The sequence below is a fragment of the Sus scrofa genome, chromosome 16 (genome assembly GCF_000003025.6).
Source record: "Sus scrofa isolate TJ Tabasco breed Duroc chromosome 16, Sscrofa11.1, whole genome shotgun sequence".
NCBI classification, from domain to species: domain Eukaryota; kingdom Metazoa; phylum Chordata; class Mammalia; order Artiodactyla; family Suidae; genus Sus; species Sus scrofa.
The window spans coordinates 73759064-73778389 of NC_010458.4; the positions used below are offsets into that span (position 1 = coordinate 73759064).

The window sequence follows — 19326 nt, forward strand, 5'->3', positions numbered from 1 at the left end:
CATCCCAGCACTGCAGAGGTGCCGCTGATCCTGTTGCGCCACAGGGGGAACTCCCAACAATCAACTTCTTAGGATGTTACATCAATCAGTTGATAGTTTCTAGCCTGAGTCTTAAATTGATAAGACAAGTGTTTAGTGTTCTAGTGAATTTTGATTGGACACTACCTCCAATGAGGTCCCTCTTTTTTTTTTTTTTCTTTTTGCCATTTCTTGGGCTGCTCCCGCAGCAGCATATGGAGGTTCCCAGGCTAGGGGTCCAATCAGAGCTGTAGCCGCCAGCCTACACCAGAGCCACAGCAACGTGGGATCCCAGCCGAGTCTGTGACCTACACCACAGCTCATGGCAACGCCGAATCCTTAACCCACTGAGCAAGGCCAGGGATTGAACCCGCAACCTCATGGTTCCTAGTCGGATTCGTTAACTCACTGAGCCATGACAGGAACTCCCTAGGTCCCTCATTTTTTCTAATGAAGAACCAAATAAAGTCTCAAAAGCTTTCAAGTCTACATTAATATTTCAGATGGCTAAATCTCAGTTATAATGAAGTTTATATTGAGAAAAAATAACGATAGAATTTAGAGGTTTATATTAATAAATGTAAATTTATAAAATATGTAAATTTATTTTTTTATTCATTGAAATAGGCAGCAAATTAACTAGTAAGATAACATTTTTATGTTAATATTAAATTTGAGTGAAATAAAAATACAAAGTAGTAAAAAGGAACTTAATTCAGGTAAACTTGTAGGGTTGGACTCAAGAGGAATTTCTGATTTTAAAGTCAAAAAAGGAATCGAGGAGTTCCCTTGTGGCACAGCAGGTTAAGGATCTGGGTTAAGGATGTGACGTTGTCATTGCAGCAGCTCAGGTCTCTGCTGTAGCAAGGTTTGATCCCTGGCCTGGGGATTTGTACGTGCTGCAGGTGTGGCCAAAAAAAAAAAAAAAGAAAAGGAGTTGACTTGCATAATTGCATTTAGTCAAATATATCTGCTCTATTTTCTAATTATGGACAGGTTTGGAGACGGGAGAGGAGAAGGTATGGAAGCTTGTGGGTAGAAAGGCTCTGGAGGTAGGAAAATTTAGTCTGGTCCTTCTGTCCTCCAGCTTTTCTATTGGGAAAGGAAAGGAAAAGAAACTACTGTTAATTATACACTTAATTCCTATCTTTGTCAGCTCTCTGTTAAGAACTTTCATCACATATCAACCATGTGATGTGTAATAATTTATTTCTCAAGCCTCAGTTTCCTTGGAGACAGTATTAGGGTTGTGTGAGACTTGATTGATTTAATGCGTGAAAAACACTTAGAATAGTGTCTGGCACAACGGAAGTAAGTACACTGTAGATATTATTTATTTTTATGTCTGATTTTCTATCATATCATCTTGTAATCCACCTTATCTTTAGGGTCTGTTTCTTCATCAGTAAAATCCAAGGCAAGAGAAGTTAGATTAGTCAGTAGCTAAGATCATTTATAACATTTTGTGGTCCTTTAGTTAAAGAGAGTAAACCAGGCAAAGAGAATAAAATAGACTGCGTGGGGAAAATAGCGGTTGAACTCTGATTTATCACAGTATCCAGCTAACCATGATGCTTACTGAGGACTAGGCTTCAAAGGATTTTTTACTTCCCTTTGAAATCTCGTAATTCGTTCATTTCCAATTGTTCACTGATCTGTACTATTTAAAGGAGATACTCTTGACCTCGGTGCCAAGACCAGCTCAGCAGGATGGGGCTGAAGAACAGGAAAAAAGTTAACATAAAACAAGACGCAGGGACCTTTGTTTTAAGTTAAGGTGGGAACTGGGGGACACAAGGTCTCAGGGACTGAGAGCCCCGCCTCAAGAAACCACACTGCTTTTATTGTGGTTTTTAGGGTGAGGTCAAGTGAGAAGGGGGTTGTAGGTGCAGGATATAGGTTTTTTTAAGTTATTTTAAAAGTCACCTAGCCGGCTGCTGATGAAGCTTTTACTCTGACCTTTAGGCTTTTAACAATCATTAGCATTTGAGGAAGCTTGGCCTCAGCTATCCATGCATAGCGTCTAGAGAATCACCATTGTGCTTCTGCAGACAGCCTGCCTATCTGCAGCAACCCTGGGTTTGCACCTCTGTTCTCTTTGCTGATGCAGATCCTGCTAAAGACCCCTCATAAACCCCTTGGGGCCATGGGGCTCCTCTTTCTTTTATTCTTAAGAGGACATATCATGCTGTGCAAACAGCGTGCCAATCTGCACAGGTCCGTGTGCCTAGACCAACACATTAAGTCCTCATTCAGCTGACCCTGTGAATAACTTATGCCTTTAGGTCTTTGTTCTTAAGCTTAAGTCATTCACCAGCACTGTGGCTGTTTTCCAAGCAGGAAGATGGGGTAAAGTAAAGTAGGACAGGATGGAGTTTTCAGCAAAGAGGCTAAGAAACATTGTAGAAACATGTCTCAGGACACCTCGGTCAAAGAGGTTTGTAGCATCGTTTAGATTAGAAGATTCATGAACTTCCAGGAGGTGTATAGTACGTATAGCATGTGTTTTCTGGAGCAAAAGCACTATATCATGTTTTTAAAAGAATCCATGACTCCCCCCATCTCAGCCCCAAAGCCTAAGATCCTTTGAAGTTCCTGACCCCCCAGCCAGCCAATTAGCCACTGCTTCTGAGCCCCTGTGGACATATACATGTGAAAATCTTCCCCTCCAGGCAAAGTGAACAGTTGCGGCATCCCTTGAAGTTCTGCCCATTGAAAGAGTCTCCAATCATCACAATCCTTCCTAGTCCCCCGAGGCTGGGGCTGCTGAAGGGTACCCAGGGTGGGGCTGTAGCTCTGTAGCAATCTCCTTTCCAGTGATGCGGACATATCATGCAGACTCAGCAAGTCGTGAGGAAGTTGCTACATGGCTGTGTTTGGGTTCAGAGGGAAAAGAGTGCAGCAGGAGAACGATCCATGCAAGCCTGGGTCTCTCATTTTGTTTTCCTTTTACCTTCAGGCCCTTGCTTGAGCCAAATCTCATGCATGAAATCTCAATTCGATGATAGTGTGCTATTGTGCACACTCATCTTTATTGCCTGGTAGATTAGACATCTCCCAGTTCTTAAGGGCAGATCAGGTTCAGTGGCTACTTGGTGGCTCATACTCAGAGGGTCTGTATTAATCTGGGTATCAAAAGAGAACACATCTGCAGAAGACACCAGAAATTTGCTCAAAATCCTCAAAGTTTACAATGTGATTCCGTAGAGACCTGCCAACGGCTCTGTTTAGCCCCTCCATCTGCCATAAACACTTTTAGATTTACCGGGTCATAAGGCCCGAGGGGCAGATTGATTTGTATGGCAGTCCGGACATATTGCAGAGATTATTTTGTTCTGATCCTCATTCAAAACTGAGAGCCTTTTAGAGTTCTTATTAAATAGGACAAAACAGCACACTGCCAGTTCACAGAGGCCTTTACTTTGAAAGAGATAATTCAAGATACCCCCAGAACACTGGACTGCTAGACATCTTTTTACCAAAGCAGCAAGGCTTTGTGTTTTTTTAGGTACTTATTTCCCACCTCTGGCATGTACAGATCTCTAGTCAAGGTATCAACACTTGCTCTATTTTGGTTTCTGTATCTAATCAGCACGAGAGCCCTGACGCAGAGGGTCAGGATGAGGTGCTGTGACGTGCAGAGGTGGTCAAGCTCCCTGCAAACTAGATTATTACATGGAGCTGCAGAGTCGATGCATTTTGCTAATCCTGTCAGCTGAAAGCAAAACTGATTTTAGTATTTTTCATTGAAAGAATTCGCATCATTAATAGTCACATACCTGGTAGCAGAGCATGTGTTCATTGTTTCGGTGAAGAAACCACCATTGGACCAGCATCTGCATGGAGTCACCATTTGATTAAGTTTATTATGCTTCGTTGCCGTTTTCCGAGATCCACATCTCTTGCACAACCGCTGCATCCTTTAGGTCCTTAAGGGAGGCCCTCATATCCACATTACCTCCAAAAGTTTTATATTCCTTTTAAAAAAAATTTAAGTATAGTTTATTTACAATGTTCTTTCAATTTCTGACCCAGTTATGCATGTATATATATATATGCACACATTCTTTTTTTTTTTTCACGTTATCCTCCATAATGTTCCATCACAAGTGATCAGATAGAGCTCCTTGGGCTACACAGCAGAATCTCATTGCTTATCCATTCCAAAAGCAATAGTTTTCATCTACTAACACCAAACTCTCAGTCCCTCCCACCCCCTCCCCCTCCCTCTTGGCAACCTCAAGTCTGTTCTCTATGTCCATGAGTTTGTTTCTTTTCTGTAGATAGGTTTATTTATGCTGCATATTAGATTCTAGTTATAGGTGATATGTTATTTGTCTTTCTCATTCTGACTGACTTCACATAGTATAAGAGTCTCTAGTTCCATCCATGTTCCTGCAAATGGCATTATTTTGTTCTTTTTTATGGCTGAATAGTATTCCATTATGTATATGTACCTCATCTTCTTAATCCACTCATCTGTTGTGGGACATTAAGGTTGTTTCCATGCCTTGGCAATTGTGGATAGTGCTGCAGTGAACATGGGGGTGCATGAATCTTTTCCATTGAATGCTTTGCCTGTATATATGCCCAGGAGTGGGATTGCTGGGTCACAAGGTAGTTCTACATTTAGTTTTCCAAGGTGCCTCCATACTGTTCTCCATAGTGGTTGCACCAGCTGACAGTCCCACCAACAGTGCAGGAGGGTTCCCTTTCCTGCACCCCCTCCCCAGCATTTGCCATTTGTAGACTTACTAATGACACTGATGACTTCGGATGTAGAGGTAGTTCACCTTTACCTTTCTTGCTGCGATAGTCCTCACTCCCCTCTCATAGGTCAGGGGACCATTATGGAAATACTTCCAGAGCTGAGAATTTTTCTCCTGACGTTGCATTTTGGAATTAGATAACCACAGAAAAACTGGGGTGCACACTGGATCTAATGTGAGATGTAACTGAACCAAAACTACATCAATCACTTCTATAAACTCTTACTTTGTCTAGTGGACCATAATGACATTTTTGGTCCCCAAGAATATGTATCACTTTAGATCCGACATCCAGTAGTTCCTACAAAGTTTAATTTCTCTTCCCTAAAGGACAGTCATCCTTATACAATGTCTAGGGTCCCTCTGGAGATGAGTAAGAGGAAGTTCTACAGTGTTAATTTCTGGCTGTGTATCTCGGTCCTTTGTTAAGGATATCAGGCCTTCATTTCATTCAAAGGGCTCTGGATCTGGGAAGGGACTTAGGAGAGGGGCTTTAACATCTATTGTGATGATTCAAAACACAAAACATGCCAGACACAAAACATAAACTAGAAACTTAGTAGGCGCCCATTTTCCAAATCTTTCTCAAGTTCTTCATTTAAACTCTAACCCAGAGCTACTTAGGAAATGAGATTCAGGGACATGCAGTTCACAGCCTTAGCCAAGTCGAAACAGCACTGTCTGGCAAAGAGGATAAGCGTGCAGCTGATTACTAAGATGTGCGCATTCATGCTCTGGTGGTCCAGAGGAAGAATTTAGGATTCCAGAGCAACCCAGGAAGGATAGTTAGGGAGGGATTTTTGAGCTGAATTTTAGAAGGAGGAGAGGTCATGGGGGTGAAAGCAGAATATTTCAGGGAGTGTTCCAAGATGGCCCGTTTGGCACACTGGGAGTAGTTTACCACGGCTAGAACACATGATGCGATGTATGCAGGGTAGTACAAGAGATGAGCATAGATGGTTTTCTGGCCCACTATTAAAACCAGTCTTCTGCTCAGCACTGTACATGTATTTTATAAAGATAATTTAGGTTTATAAATAAATTAGGCTGATGAAAATTAACTTACATTCATCAAAATAGACATGTTGAGAATTTAATTGAACTTAGATATTGCCTCCATATTTTGTGTTGATCAGATTTAATGAATACACTTCACTGGGGACACTGTGACAGTTTGATTAACAGTTATCTTTTCCCCAAATCATAACATAAGGTTATTTAATGATCAGGTACTATAGTACTAATTATTTGGATAAATTTACTATCTTCTATTGATTAGACACTGTTACAATTTTTTTTTCTATTTGAGGGGGATAATATCAAATCTAGATATGGATGTTTTTGGTGGATCAATTATTAACTGTGACAGCAATGCTTTCACCCTTGTTTTTATGAATCAGGGCATGAGTCTTATCAGAATTTAATAAGACAGGATTGTGATGGTTAATTTTATATATCAGCATGGCCAGGCCATGGTACCCAGTTTTTGGCCAAACACTGGTCAATCTAGATACTACTATGAAGGGTTTTTATTTTTTATTTTTTACTTTTATTTTTTTGCTTTTTTTTTTTTTTTAGGGCTGCACCAGCGGCATATGGAAGTTCCCAGCCTGGGGTCCAGTCGGAGCTCCAGTTGCAGGCTTATGCCACATCCACAGCCACGCCAGATCCAAGCCACGTCTGTGACCTACACCACAGCTCATGGCAATGCTGGATCCTTAACCCCCTGAATGAAGCCAGGGATCAAACCACAACACCTCATGGATACTAGTCAGATTCGTTTCTGCTGCACCACAACAGAAACTCCCTGAAGGTATTTTTTTCGATGAGATTAACATGTAAATCAAAGACTTTAAATAGAACAGAATATCATCATGTGGTGGGCCTCCTCTAATCAGTTGAAGTTCTTAAGAGACAAAGACTGAGGTTCTCCAAAGAAGAGGAAATTCTGCTTTCAGACCTACAACTCCAATATCAATGCTTCCCTGGGTCTTCAGAATGTTGTTCTTCCCTGAAGATTTTGTATTTGACAGCCCCATACTCACATTTGTGTGAGCCAAGTCTTTAGAAATAAATCTCTCTATTTATCACACATCCTGTTGACAACACTGACTAATAGAAGGATAAACCAAACTTTGCTTTAAAATGTCAAGTTTCAAATGATTTTTGTGCACAAAAGAGTTGTTGCTTAATTTAAAAATATCTGATGAACTTGAATAAATATTTACTAATTTAAATCAAGATTGGATTATTGATAATGTGGGAACCATACCGGCATAAATAATTGAATTTAAACATGATTTTCAAATTCAGTTTTTACTAGCAATTTCAAACAATTTACCAAAGAATCAAATGACCCTAAGAGGGATTGATTTTCGTCTATTTTACTTTATTGTTGAAGTTTTAATAAGTATCAAAATAGCAAATAATCCTAATGCAAAAAAAGAAGATATTTTCAAGTTGGATAAGCAGTCTATGAATAACAAACTAATACGGAATATTCATATTGGAAAAATAAGGCGGTATAATTGTCATAGCAAGAAAATAGCATTGTACAAATGCATAGTTGTCAGCAGTTCAGTTTCGCCCCCTAAGAATTTGCATGTTTAATCCTAACCCAGAGTAATGCAGAATGTAACCCTATTTGGAGATTATTCCCTTGTAAAGGGGGAAACCTGGAGATAGACACACACACAGGGAGAACCTCATGCTAAGATAAAGGCAGACATAAGGATGATGCTTCTACAAGCCGAGAATTGCCAAAGAGTGCCAACAAACCTCCAGAAGATGGTTGAAAAGCATGGAGCAGATTATTCCCCACGGTCCTGAAAACCAACCCTGCTGACACCTTGATCTTGGAACCCTAGCTTCCAGAACTATGAGATGATATATTTTTGTTGTTCAAGCCACCCAGTTTGTGGTACTTTGTTGCAGCAGCCCTAGTAAAATAACTCAATCATACTCATCGATTTTTTAAAAAATAAACATAATAAAGAAACATCATTGTAAAATTCCTAATTATTCAGCTAATCTCAGAACATTACTTACAAACTACTGCTTTCTGTTCATTGTTTTCAAATTAATATTTAGTTATTAGGAATAGATAATAATGAAAATGATCATAGCTAACTCTTATGAAACATTTATCATTTGCCAGGCACTCTTTAAATGTTTTAAGTATATTAACCCTTTAGATGATACTATTAGCCCCATTTTACAAAAGAAACTTAGAAATACAGGAAAGTTGCTTAATTTATATATATAGTGGTAGTTTCAAGGCATAAACTCAAAAACAGTTTGGTTCTGAAGTTTTTGATTCTAACAACACTGCCATAGGACCTATTGATTACATACTTAATAAAGATTTTCCAGCCCTCCGAAAGAGCTTCCAAGAGCATTTGGAATGATGGATTCACAACCCGTAGCTCCATGACACCAGGGTGTCTGCTTGAGAATATTTAGGTCAGATAGTGCTAAATATCCAAATATTCTTCCACATGACACACAGTATTTGGGGCTGTTTACTATATTTGAGATTTATTCACAGAAAATAATATATACTAATCCTCTATTTTGGTCTTACTTCTGTTAACATTTCAGTCAATTTCTTTATTAAAGAAGAAAAACCTATAATGATCATTTATGCATTTATAATAAAAGTGGTATACGGAGTTCCCATCATGGCGCAGTGGTTAACGAATCCGACTAGGAATCACGAGGTTGCGGGTTCCATCCCTGCCCTTGCTCAGTGGGTTAACGATCTGGCGTTGCCGTGAGCTGTGGTGTAGGTTGCAGGTGCGGCTTGGATCCCGTGTTGCTGTGGCTCTGGTGTAGGCCTGCAGCTACAGCTCCAATTAGACCCCTAGCCTGGGAACCTCCATATGCCGCGGGAGCGGCCCAAGAAATAGCAAAAAGACAAAAAAAAAAAAAAAAAAAAAAAAAGTGGTATACAGTTTTCATAACTTTATCGAGCTATTTCAACAAATGGCATTAACCTCAAATTTCGTGACTGTAAAACAGATTAACAGCATGAAGTTCAGTGCCTGCAAACACACACACACATACATGTATATACGTGCACACACAGGGAAACTCATGGGCAATACATGATCATAAGGAATTATTTCCATCAAAGTCAGAGTATAAGAAGTATTTTATTTCTTTCTTGACTTTTGGAGAGCTTATTGCAAATGCTGCAACTAAGATGCTGGTAGATATAAACTATCGACACCATTAAAGGGGTTTCCACGGAGGAATAAATGTTTGGTTTCTCTCCCTACTCTGCAGTTGATCGATGGGTGCCTGAGCTGGCCTCTGTGATTCCACAGCTGTCCCCGTGAGCAGGCGGCTCCATGCTTCAAAGGCCCTGGATTCCTGGGACATGATGCCACCTTTCCTGAAGTCTGGGCTCCTTACCTTCTCTCTGCTCCGGGCATACCATTCCCAAAGGACAGTGGTAAGGCATCCTCAGTTACCCTTCTTCTTTTTCTATGATGCCAGTTCTTTGGTGCTAAGAGGCAGATTTTCAAATTTCTAAAGGAAAAGAAAATCAAGATGTAATATATTTCAGGAGTTCCCGTCGTGGCGCAGTGGTTAACGAATCCGACTAGGAACCATGAAGTTGCGGGTTCGGTCCCTGCCCTTGCTCAGTGGGTTAACAATCTGGCGTTGCCGTGAGCTGTGGTGTAGGTTGCAGACACGGCTCGGATCCCGAGTTGCTGTGGCTCTGGCGTAGGCTGGTGTCTACAGCTCCGATTGGACCCCTAGCCTGGGAACCTCCATATGCCGCAGGAGCGGCCCAAGAAATAGCAACAACAACAACAACAACAACAACAAAAGACAAAAAAAAAAAGATGTAATATATTTCATACGGAGAAGTTATATATGGAAGGGCACCACATGGCTCTTTTGTGTAAGGAATACAAACTATATCTCCAACAGCATAGAAGTAGGGATTCTGGAAATTATAATGGGTTACATTTTAAATGTTAATTGATCATTGATTTAAGTTCTATATTTTCTATGTAGGTGTCATCTTTTAAACTCTTACATGCTACATGTATTACTCTGGAAGTGTGTGAAATGCAACATTGTGTCAGAGATATATCTACCATCTGTTTATCTCTGTCCTTTTTTTCCCCTTTCTTTATTACATCTAAGGGAAGGAAAATAGGCAACATTTTAAGGAGATTTTCAGATATTGCCCTATCAGATAAAGTGTTTTTGGCTATCGGTGACTCAAAATTGCTTAAACAGTAAGACCATAATTATTATATCACATATCTGGAAGTTCACAATGTTGTTTAATTTACTGGCTGGGAGAAAAGGACCCTGGGTCTTGTCCCGTTTTCACTGTGTCATCCTCAGTTTGGTCCTTGCACCAGTTTCCTGAAAGGATGCAAAATGGCTTTGTGGTTTCAGATACCACAGTTCAGCAAACCTAGGGGAACTCTTTCTTTCCTGGGTCTGTTTGTTTGTGAAAAACCTTTCCCAGACACCCCCAGTAGACCGTCCTGCACGTCTCCTTGTCCAGAAGCATCACAGGCTCACCTTTGCACGAGTCACTGTCCTAGGAATGAGATCCTGGTAAGTCACGTAAATCCGAATTGACGCCCAGGCCATGTGAGGAGGGGTAGGGATCTGGAAAAGAGCCTGTGATTGAACTTCCCTGAAGGAAGAACAGAATGATGCCTTTTGAATAGGCTACTTGTGAGTGTGGCTTCCAGGCTCTGCTACGTAAGGACTTGCTCCTTCCGTGGGAAAGTGCAGGGACGTTCAGAACACTGGGGAGCTGGGAATTAAAACTTCCTGGCACCAATCATAGCTGGCTCAGGTCCCAGGTTTCAGCACTCCCTCGGTTTTGGGCTCCTCTTTTGCTAGTCCTCACAGCACCTGCGTTCACTGGATGTTCCTTCCCCACCTGCCTTGACGGTCCTACTATCTATTTTACTTCGAACGTCCTTCTTTGGTTCCCAATTTGTGCCACCGCTTTGCCCTCCATTCCCAGCCCTCATCTTACAGGTGCAGCTCTAGACCTGCATGTCCATTTCCAATGAAATTATTTAAATTCCAATGAAAAAAGGAGAGCCGGAGTTCCCGTCGTGGCTCAGTGGTTAACGAATCCGACAAGGAACCATGAGGTTGCGGGTTCGGTCCCTGCCCTTGCTCAGTGTGTTAACAATCTGGCGTTGCCGTGAGCTGTGGTGTAGGTTGCAGATGAGGCTCGGATCCCGTGTTGCTGTGGCTCTGGTGTAGGCCGGTGTCTACAGCTCAGATTTGACCCCTAGCCTGGGAACCTCCATATGCCGCGGGAGCGGCCCAAGAAATAGCAACAATAACAACAACAACAACAACAACAACAACAAAAACAACAAAAAAAAAGGAGAGAGCCTAGTGAGGCCTCAAGCTCAGCAAGTTCAAACCATGACCCTCCCTCTGCATTGTCTTATCAAAGACAAAAGCTGTGTGCTTCTTCCATTCACCAAATCAGATGCGGCATAGAGTGGATGAAATCACTTCCTTTCAAGAATGGGTCCTCATAACTGTACAGTCAAGACACAGCACCTCTGCTCTTGACATGTCTCTCATGCGTTTTCTTTTTTTTCATTCTAACTACCTCTCTCTTTTTTCCAGTTTTACTCATCCGTTGCTCCAATTGCTACACTCATCCCTCTCTAACCCATTCTCCACAAGGCAGCCAGGATGAGTTTGCTTTTGGTGTTGGCTGCACCCAGCACATATAGATGTTCCCAGGCTATGGACTGAATCTGAGCTGCATCTGCCACCTAAGCCACAGCTGCAGCAATGCCAGATCCTTAACCTGCTGCGCCACGGTGGGAACATCCCAAGATGAACTTTTAAAAAGTTTCACCATTTTGGAAATAGATGGTGGAGGTGATTGCATAACATTGAAATATAATTCATGTTGGTGAATTTTGCAATTAAAAAGTGATGGTGGAGTTCCCACCGTGGCGCAGTGGTTAACGAATCCGACTGGGAACCATAAGGTTGTGGGTTCGGTCCCTGCCCTTGCTCAGTGGGTTAAGGATCTGGTGTTGCCGTGAGCTGTGGTGTAGGTTGCAGACTTGGCTCGGATCCCGCGTTGCTGTGGCTGTGGTGTAGGCTGGTGGCTACTACAGCTCTGATTGGACCCCAAGCCTGGGAACCTCCATATGCCACGGGAGAGGCCCAAGAAATGGCAAAAAGACAGAAAAAAAAAAAAGGGATGGTGAGGCACTTTATACCACAATACCACTTATTACCACAATAAAGAACACTTTATAAAAATAAAAGTTACCTGGTTTAAAGGTAAATTATATAAAGTCACTTGACCTTCACTAAAAAAAAAATAAACATACAAAAAACCAAATCAGCAAAAAAAAAAAAAAAAAAAAAAGATGTAGACCAGAATATGTTAGTGCCAGTGCCAGGCTTCAATATACTTCCATATTCTTCTTGGAGGAAGAAAATGCTCGCTCCCTTCCGTGGCCCTCCGAGGCCCGTGGGTCTTGTTCTGGGACCTCTGGGACCAGATCTCCCTCCACCCTCCCCACCTGTTCCTCACTCCGCCGAGCCGCTTCCCAGCATCCTCCCACAACCTCTCCCACTCTGCACCCTTGCCCAGGCTGACCTTCCCGCCTGAGACATCCTTCTCCAGATCCCCAGGGACCTGCTCCTCAGTTCTCAAACCCTAGCCTCCCCTTCTTCCCTGGCCAGTCTGCCCAAGCACCTCTGGGTTCCTCCATCCCATGGTCCTTCCGCTTCCTTCCCAGCAGGAGGCACCGCTTGTGGTCCTGACAGTTTTACTTGTTTGGTTCTTAATTGTCCATCATTTGTGCTGGAAATTAAAGTCCATGGGGAGCCTTAACTGTCTTGCTCTACATTGTATCCAAAGGGCCTGCATGTATCCAATAAAGTCTAAGGAATGAGAGAATGCATGAAATGAGTGTGTGAATAAGGATGAATGAACGGAACCTCTATCTGTCACAGGTATCTTCTTTCTCTCTTTATGCAACCACTTTTTTTTTTCTTTTTCTTTTTGGGGCCACACCTACAGCATATGGATGTTCTCAGGCTAGGGGTCAGATTGGAGCTACAGCTGCTGGCCTACACCACAGCCACAGCAATGCAGGATCCGAGCCAAGCCTGCGACCTACACCACAGCTCATGGCAACACCGGATCCTTGACCCACTGAGCGAGGACAGGGATCAATCGAACCCACATCCTCATGGGTCCTGGTCGGACTCATTTCCACTGAGCCACAACAGGAACTCCTGCAACCATCTTTTTTAAAGTGCAGATTTGGAGTTCCCATTGTGGTGCAACTCAGCGGGCTACAAACCCAACTAATGTCCATGCGGATGCGGGTTTGATCCCTGGACTCACTCAGCGGGTTAAGGATCTGGCATGGCTGTGGCTGTAGTGTAGGCTGGCAGCTGCAGGTCTGATTCGACCCCTAGTCTGGGAACTTCCATATGCCACAGCCATGGCCCTAAAAAAGCAAAAATAAATGAATAAATAAAAATTTAAAAAATTTAAAACAAAGTGAAAATGTGATGATAATTTTCCTCTTAAAATATTCCCAAAGCCTTTCCTTGTCTCTGTGGGAACGGTAAACACAGGGATCTCAGGAACCCGTTGGGGAAGCTGAATGAGGGAGCAGGCCAGAGGGAGGTTAGGACTCTGACAAACCTGATGGCCAGGAAAGCCCAGCCAGTTGTTGCTGTGGGGAGCAGAGGACTGGCGCTGTCCAATTGTCTGGATTTCTCTAAACAGGTCAAAAACTGGAATTTTTACACGAGCCCTTCTCTTTCTGAAATACTGGGAAATTTTTTTTTCTAATGTTTTGAGGGCTAATGCAATGGAGGTAAAGTAAAATATTTCTGCAGGCCGAATTCAGTTGCAGGCTTCTAGTCTTCAGCCTCTGATTGTGGCAGCTCTTTTGCCCGTGCTAACATTGTACAGCTTCTTCTGCTATGCATATAAACATCTTCCTTGTTCCTTCCTTCATTCCCTTCATAACTTTCACAATGTTCATGGCTCTGCGAGAACGCTTCCCAAACCTCGGTAAGTCTTTTCTCCTCAGAAATGACTTGGCTCTCTGTTCATCTTTCTCCTTAGCTTTTATCCCACCGCGCCGTCACTCATTTGTCATGGACCATGGCATGCCAGAGATTGAGTTCTCTTTGGGGACAGTGCAGCTTAGGGAAGAGTACAGTCTTGGGAGTTTAATCAATGCAGCCACGTGAATAAGTTGATTTCTTGCTGAGTCTCGGGTTCCTCGTCTTTACTTTGGTGATAAAGAGTAGGAGGATGTGTATGCAGTGCCCGGCACCCATTAGGTGCAGTACAGAAAGGTGACTCTTAACTGCCCAGTGTCTGAGATCGTTTCTGACACATAGTGGGCCGTTGATGAGCATTGGTTGAACAGGAGGGTGCAGGCCCATCCTGAGCTCCAGTTCCCGAATTACTGACATGTAAAACCTCCTCTCTCCATGTTCTCACGCTCGCCTGCTGTGCCATGTGCTCCCTCTCTGGCTAATCAGCTGCGGCTGCTGACCTCGCCTGGCTCTTCGGGCCTTTGTCTACCTACCCCTGGGCCTCCTGCAAAGCACATGTGGCACCGTGACCATCTCTGCTCACCCCTGTCTAGGTGAGGACTGGCAGGACTCAGAACCTCTGGGAGGTTATCACTCATCAGTCACAGCCGTCAGTAAACTGTGAGGATGGAATTTCTCACGTTGGGCGTTATCCAAGGTTAGCAGCAAAGATGTGTTCAACGTGTGTCGAAGGGCTATTTCCCGATATCTCAGAAGGTGACTGTATCTGAAAATAGGGCCTTTAAAAAGGTCATGAAGGTAAAAAAATCAGGTCATTAAAGTAGGTTCTAATCTTAGTATGGTGTCTGTATAAGAAAAGAACTTTGGGCACAGATATAGCGGGAGGACTATGTGATGAAACAGGGGAAAGACAGCCATCTGCAAGCCAAGGAGAGAAGCCTCCGAAAACACGCAGCCCTGCTGATCCTTGATCTCAGACTTCTGGCCTCTAAAATCATGAGCAAATAAATTTCTCTTGTTAAGGCCCCCACTCTGTGGTACTCTGTTATGGCAGCCACAGGAAACTAAAACATCGTCTTTATCCCACCCTTTCAAGTTGTGTAAAGAGAATTGTTTCATCACCAGAAAATCTAGATTGACCCTATTAACTATGGCAAAAAAAAAAAAAAAACAAACAAAACCGTAAACAAACAAACAGAAAAAACCAGAACAATCCTTGCATCTATATTCATTGCTTGTGATTCAATTAACTGTAGAACAATTTGCCAAACACAGAGGGAATCCATTCCTTAGTTCTTTGAATGAACATATAATGCAGAATTCTTTGTCATAATGATTATAGCAATTACTAACATTTATTGAGTTTCCCCTGTACCAGCAATATCCCTGGTATATTTCCTGCCTAGTACTTCAAACTTCCTTCCATCATCCATTCACCCATCAACTCATCCATCCACCCACCCACCCACACACCCAGGTCCACTTGAGCAAGCCAGTTCTTTCACAGCTCCTAGGGTAACTCTGAAATCTTAAGCTAGGATACCTTGCTTTCTGACCAAGACCTTAATTTTTTCTCAAGCTGCAGGTATCAAATTTTTAGGCTTTCTGTCTTAGCCTTATTATTCTTATTTTAGTCACTTGATCATACTTAATCTTTTCAAATGTCAGTAGAGGTTCTGAGATAAATTTCAGATTACCATACACCCCGCTTTGCCTGCTTTGTCTTGTTTATGTGTAATTAGTAATACCAGCCCTTTCAGGGAGTTCCCTTCATGGTGCAGTGGTTAACAAATCCAACTAGGACCCATGAGGTTGCGGGTTTGATCCCTGGCCTTGCTCAGTGGGTTGAGGATCTGGCCTTGCTGTGAGCTGTGGTGTGGGTTGCAGATGTGGCTTGGATCCCGCGTTGCTGTGGCTCTGGCGTAGGCTGGTGGCTACAGCTCCGATTAGACCCCTAGCCTGGAACCTCCATATGCTGCGGGAGCGGCCCTAAAAAAGGCAAAAAGACAAAAAAAAAAGAAAGAAAAATACTAGCCCTTTCATTCTAATAGTGTCCTGATTTGGGCAACAAATTATGTTTTCCCTAAATACAGATGCATTCAATTCACTCTTCTCAACTGAAAATATCAATTTCCTAGACCTATGCAGTGCTACGCATCAAGCAACCATAAACCTCCGTGGAATTCATCCACAAACATTCATTTTGATCATGGGTTTGTGGTGTATTTGATCTGGAGTGGGTCAGCTCATCCCCCCTGAGTTTCCTTGTGCGTCTGCATCTGCCGTCTGCACCGGGTTGGCGGGATGAGGGTGGATTTGAGTGCGATGACTGGGGGACTCTGCTCTGTTCCAAGCAGTTCGTGTGGACGTGTCCTTTGGTGAAGTCAGACACGCAAGAGAGGGAGTAGAAATAAACACTTTTAAAAGCCTTTACTTGTGTTGTCTGCGGACCTGCTATTGGCCAGAGCAAACAGCCCGGTCCCCTCCAGAAGGGAGGGCTGCGTAGAGCCACATGGCGAAGGGCGTGGATCTGGGACAAAGGGAAACTGGGAGCATCGCTGCCCTCAGTCTTCCACACGGTGCCCTGAAGACACCGCCTGCATCCACCGCCCCGCTCCCTCGCCCCAGGGCTTGAGACAGTGTCCCTCGTTGGACCTGAGGACTATTGTCGAAGCTATTCTTGCGCCTCAGGTCCCTTGTTCTCAAGAAAATCACACTTGGAGGGTAGGGATGGTATTCCGAATTAGTCCTTGAAAATAAGGGATTGAAAGAATGACAAAAACACTTTGATGCCACAGTCTTAGAGGAATTACAGTGACTCTTACAGGCCAATGTTACATCAGAATGTAAAGCTGAGCTCCTGCCTGAACAATGTGCTGGTAGAAAGAGTGAGAAATCAGCGTGAACTTAGAAAGACTGTTTCCTAAATCCTTAATAGATGAACCTAGACGCCTGGGTTTTTTCTATACTAAATGGTCCTAATTTATCTTTCATCTATACAAAAACCGCTATTTGTCTGCTCACAATCGTCACAGCGAGCTCCCCTGTTTTCTTCCTTCTTCGGGTCCTGATCTCATATTGAAGGGATCTGATGCGACATCCACTTGGTTATGACCTCATTACAAGCATTCTTATTTCAACAAAATCATTTTATGATCTATTATTTTTAATAAAGATGACTCTTAAATACGCTTAATTTTCCTAGTTTGAAATATTTTGAAGATGTGAGCCAAGCATGAAATAGACCCTCTCTGGTTGAACAACGACCGTCATTAACTGTCTAGTGATTAAAGGCAACTCACTTGGAGGAAAAATCTCCTCTGTGCTTAAGGAGAAATTGTTTCTCCACGTCGTGAACACAGGTGTTTTGTGGAGCTCGGCCCTTCTCCCTGGGAGCAGATGCTGCCTCTCAGCGGTCCAGGCAAGGCCAGACTGGGAGGACTTTGGGGGCTACGTTCTAGGGACATTGAGAGCCCCCCCTTGGCAGACTCCACAAGGCCCTGAGTGTGTGAATTATCTGCACGAAGCTTTTCTTGGACATTTGCTAAAGTTGAAACTTTATAAATGGGAGGGGAGAGTGGAGAACAAGCAAAAAGCAGAGATAAATGGGGATTGGGAATAAAGTATGTTTATGCAGGAAACCCTGGTAACACAGATGAGGATGGACTGTGAAATGAACACAGACCACGAGCGGGCTGGGGGTGCACTTTATTATCTGGGAAGATGCTTGGCACGGGGCGTCTTTGTGAACAGTGCGCTCCCTTCCGTGTAGCAAGCCCATGGGTGAGGCCTGATTTCTACCTCCCAGAGTGCAAACCTGCTGGCGTGGCGGGACGTGGGCTCAGAGTGTGTGGAGCAGATGTCAGGGTGTGCGGTGCTGCACAGTGAATCGCCCCTTCCTGACGTTCAGGCCGGACTTGGCCTCACCAAGGGGCATCGGGCATTTTCTGTGTGGGTTGGACACGCGCACTTCAGGAATCTTGTTGCAGGTCAGATTTGATGTTATAGTGTCAGAGGTGATTTTAAGGAAATGTCTCTGTGCTCTATTTATAACGGACCAGGTACAAGACTCTGTTTACGTGAGACCTGTAGTCCTCGGCACGGATCTCCGCAGTGGGTAAGGATGTCCTCATTTTACAGATGAGCAGACGGAGGCTCCCAGCTTGAACACCTTGCCCTGGGCCCTCAGTGGGCTAGGATTTCAAAGCAGGTCTAACTCAAGAGCTTCTTTCACCCCCCCCCCTTTTCCCTTCACTTTTCCTGGCCTCCTCTTACTTACTCAGAATATTTTAAGGAATACAACCATCAAAACCTTCTTTGGTCTTTTTGTCCAGGTCTGAGATTTGTTTGTTTCTTTGTTTGGTCTTTTTAGGGCCATGCCTGCAGCATATGGAGGTTCCCAGGCTAGGGGTTGAATCTGTAGCCTCCCGCCTACACCACTGCCACAGTCACGCCAGATCCTTAACCGACTGAGCAAGGCCAGGGATCCAACCTGCGTCCGCATGGATGCTAGCCAAATTCATTTCCACTGAGCCATGATGGGAACTCCCAGATCTGAGTTTTAAAAAAATGCATTGAGTTTGTTGTAAGGCTGGCTCCTAATAGATTTTTGCCATTGAAAACAGATATGAAGAAAAAATTCAGAGGTGTTCTTTGATTGCTAAAGACTTGTGCAAAAGAAAAAATGAACCAAGCTTATTAAACCCAAATCAGAAGACTCTGGAGCAGTTTAATAAAGTTCTTCATGTGCACACTCATGTGATAAAAGACACCAAGGGATCAATTCCTTTGATGCTCTAGAAATAACGTAGTTTTCTGTATCCCACATTCATAGGTCAAGCCCTAAGTGCCTAAAGGTTAAAGGGACTGTGAAATCCCTATCTTAGATAAAAGCTCTGTCTTGTTAGTAAGTCATTTTAAACATTTGGATTTAAACTGGCACATTCAAATTAGAATGAATTAATCAAACCTTCTGGATTATCAGCTCTCTCCCCTCTCCTAGCAAAATATCATGAAGGCAAAGGAGCAGATGTGCATACTCACAGGAAAATCTGTAGCATAAAACATGATATCCACACAAATGAGACTCATTAAATAAGTCTTCAAAGTGTTATGTGGAAATGTGCTATCACTGATATTTATCATCTCAGAAAAAAGGGTTAAAGGTTAATTATCTGATGATTAATTCTAAGGAGAGCAAATTCTTACTTATTCTTTTAATTGTCCTGGCGTAATTACAGCATCCTGTTGCCTTCTCAAAGTGTTCCAGTTTTGGATTATAAATTATATTGTAACTCTTTTTATAAAAATATTCAGGGAGTTCCCATCATAGCACAGCAGAAACGAAGCTGAGTAGTATCCATGAGGATGCGGGTTCAATCCTTGGCCTCGCTCAGATGGGTTCAGGATCCAGCGTTGCCATGACCTGTGGTGTAGGTCACAGATGCGGCTAGGATCCTGCGTTGCTGTGGCTGTGGCT

At 43.1% G+C, this 19326-nt stretch overlaps 1 long non-coding RNA gene across 4 annotated transcripts in view; it reads left to right on the top strand.

Annotated features, from left to right (window-relative positions):
- The window catches only part of LOC102161653, a 218035-nt gene that overhangs the window by 2002 nt on the left and 196707 nt on the right, over positions 1-19326 (top strand). For all 4 annotated transcript variants that reach the window (XR_002339514.1, XR_002339513.1, XR_002339516.1 and 1 more), the window contains exon 2: positions 9075-9243. This is a non-coding gene — a long non-coding RNA (uncharacterized LOC102161653). The remainder of the gene's footprint in view (positions 1-9074; positions 9244-19326) is intronic.